At 78.8% G+C, this 2,500-nt stretch overlaps 1 non-coding gene across 1 annotated transcript; it reads left to right on the forward strand.

The window, feature by feature from the left end:
* Positions 1-1,635: 1,635 nt before the first annotated feature.
* LOC142359690 (5.8S ribosomal RNA) lies at positions 1,636-1,788 on the forward strand. Its single transcript, XR_012762552.1, has one exon. It is a non-coding gene; the product is annotated as a 5.8S ribosomal RNA (ribosomal RNA).
* The last annotated feature ends 712 nt before the right edge of the window (positions 1,789-2,500 follow it).

Below are 2,500 nucleotides of genomic sequence, written 5' to 3' on the forward strand. Positions count from 1 at the left end.
GCGGGCGAGGCCCCCCCCCGGCCGGGTCGCGTCCCGCGCGAGCGGGCGGCCCGAGCCACGTCTCTCCCCCCGGGCGCAGCGCCGGGCTATCGAGGGAAACCCCGGGCCCCGGGGCTAAGGAGGACGAGGTGGTGGCGGCGGATGCCGGGCGCGCCCCCGCGGGCGGACGCTCCCCCGAGGGCGGCAGCCGGGGGAGGCACCCCCGCGGGGCCATGCAGGTCGTTTCCCTCACCCCAGGGCCAGGTACCTAGCGTCCGCGCTTCGGCGGCCCTCCCTCGGCCGAGTCCGGGGGTCAAAGGCCAAAGGAGCCGGGCGGCGGTTTAAAGACTCGAGCGGCACGGCGCGAGCCGCGGGGGGGGCGTCCGCCCCCGCGGGCCGCCGTGCCGGAGAAGGGGGGGCGTCTCGCTGCCCCAACCTGCCCCCCCTCTCCGCGGGCCGGTCTCGGCGGAGAGACCGCGGCGCGGGTCGGCCGCGGCCGACCTGCCCGCCCTCGCAAACGGGGCCACCCGCCGGCCGGAGCGCGGGCTCCGCGCCGGGGGAAAGAAAGGCGCGGCGAGCCCCCGCGGGGGGGGGCGGCCGCCGGGGGGCCGCCCCGCGCCTTTGGACGCTCGCGCTGCGGCCGCGCTCGGGGCGCGCCGCGCTCCCCTCTCCCGCTCCTCGCCCCGCCCTCGGCGCCCAGGGAAAGAAAGGGGGGGGCGAGCCACACCCCCCCAGGCCGAGCGGCGGCGGCGCCGCTCGGCGTGCCGGTCGGTGCCGGTCGTCCGTCGGGTCGTCCGGGAGGGTTCCCCGGCCGCATCCGCTGGCGGCCGTCCCGTCCCGCGTTTCCCCGCCCGTCGCTTCCGTCTCGAGGGCGGGCGCGCGGCGCGGGGGCGTCCCGCTCCGGGTCTTCGCGTGGAAACGGGGAGAGTGGGAGCCGCCCCCCGCGCTCAGCGCCGTCCGCCTTTCCGCTGGGGCCGTGCCGGCGGCCCCAGGGGGCCGAGGCGAGAAGCGGCTGCGGCGGCGGTTTTCGCGGCGGCGGTGGCGGCCGCCGCCGCCGGGCGGGGTGGCCGGGTTCGCCCATCCGGCGCGGGCCGGTGGGCGGCCGCGCGTCGCCGGCTCGCGCTCCAGTGGCCGGCCGCGCTTCCTCCGGCGTCGGTGGAAGGCGGCGTCGGCGCCGAGGTTCGCCGGCGGGGCGAGAGGCGACCGTGGTGGGCGGAGCCGGCTCGTCGCAGCGCGGGCGCAGCCGGGCGTCCGGCTCCCGAGCGAAGGCGGGCAGGCGTCGCGGCCGGGCGTGCCGTAGCCTCCGGGGGGAGGCCGGTCCGAGCCCGGGCGCCTGGGCCGCCCCCGAAGCGCGCCAAGGGTGTGTGTGTTGCGTACGTTTCCCCAGGGTCGGTCGGGAGCGCGGGCTCCCCCGCCCTTTGGCCGCTCGGGGTTTTCCGTTGTTTTCCGTTTCCCCTGTGCTCGTACGGTCAAGCCGAGGCGAGGGCCTCTCCGTCGCGCCGCGTCGCGCCGCCGCGCCGCGCCCCCTCCGCGCGTGCGGAGGGGGGTGGGCGGCGGCGGGGCCGGCGGTCGGTCCGGCCGTCCTCAGAGAAGGGGCCGCTCTCGGCGAGCGGTCCCGGCCCCTCCGCGCGCGCGGGGCGGTGCCGAAACCGAGACAACTCTTAGCGGTGGATCACTCGGCTCGTGCGTCGATGAAGAACGCAGCTAGCTGCGAGAATTAATGTGAATTGCAGGACACATTGATCATCGACACTTCGAACGCACTCGCGGCCCCGGGTTCCTCCCGGGGCTACGCCTGTCTGAGCGTCGCTTTACGATCAATCGCCGTCTGCGCCGCCGAGCCCCCCCGCCCCAGCGCGGGGGGGGGGGGCCGGCGGGCCAGCAGCGGCGCGGCTGGGGTGCCTCGCAGGGCCGCGCGCGCGAGCGCGCGGGCCTTCGTCCCCCTAAATGGAGACTCGGGGAGCGCTCCGAAGCTCCCCGCTCCCGGAGAGCGCCTGCTGGACGGAGCTCGTCCCCGCCGGGCTATCGGCGGTGGGTTTGGGGAAGAGAGAGCGAGAGCGAGCTTCGGGGGAGGGAGGCGCGGGGCGGCGATGGCGCGGGCCTCGCCGCCGGCCTCCCGCGCGGGCGTCTGTCTGCGGGTGGGCACCGCGGGGGTGCCGTGCCGCACTGACGCGCGCGCGTGCGCGCGCCGGTGGGTGGGGGACGGGGGCGGTGGCGGTGGACGCCCCCGTCTGTCCCCCGTCCGCGCCGCCCCTGCCCCGGTTCCTGTCGCCCTCCTCCTCCCCGAGAAAAACCCATCGCCGTGGCCCCGTGCGGGGCCGTCTCCGGGCGCGTCTGACGCGTTGTTCAGGCCGCTCTCCGGGCTGGGGCTTCCTCTTCCGCGAGCCGACCGCCGGCGGCGGCGGCGGCTGCGGCGTGACGCGGCGGTGTGGCGTCGCGGTTCCGCGCGAGAGCGCAGTCGGGTCAGGCTGGCTGTCGGCGGGGGCGCGCGCGCGCGCGCCGCCTCGCTTTGCTTTGGGCA

Source organism: Opisthocomus hoazin, unplaced genomic scaffold (genome assembly GCF_030867145.1).
Source record: "Opisthocomus hoazin isolate bOpiHoa1 unplaced genomic scaffold, bOpiHoa1.hap1 HAP1_SCAFFOLD_129, whole genome shotgun sequence".
Taxonomy (NCBI): Eukaryota; Metazoa; Chordata; class Aves; order Opisthocomiformes; family Opisthocomidae; genus Opisthocomus; species Opisthocomus hoazin.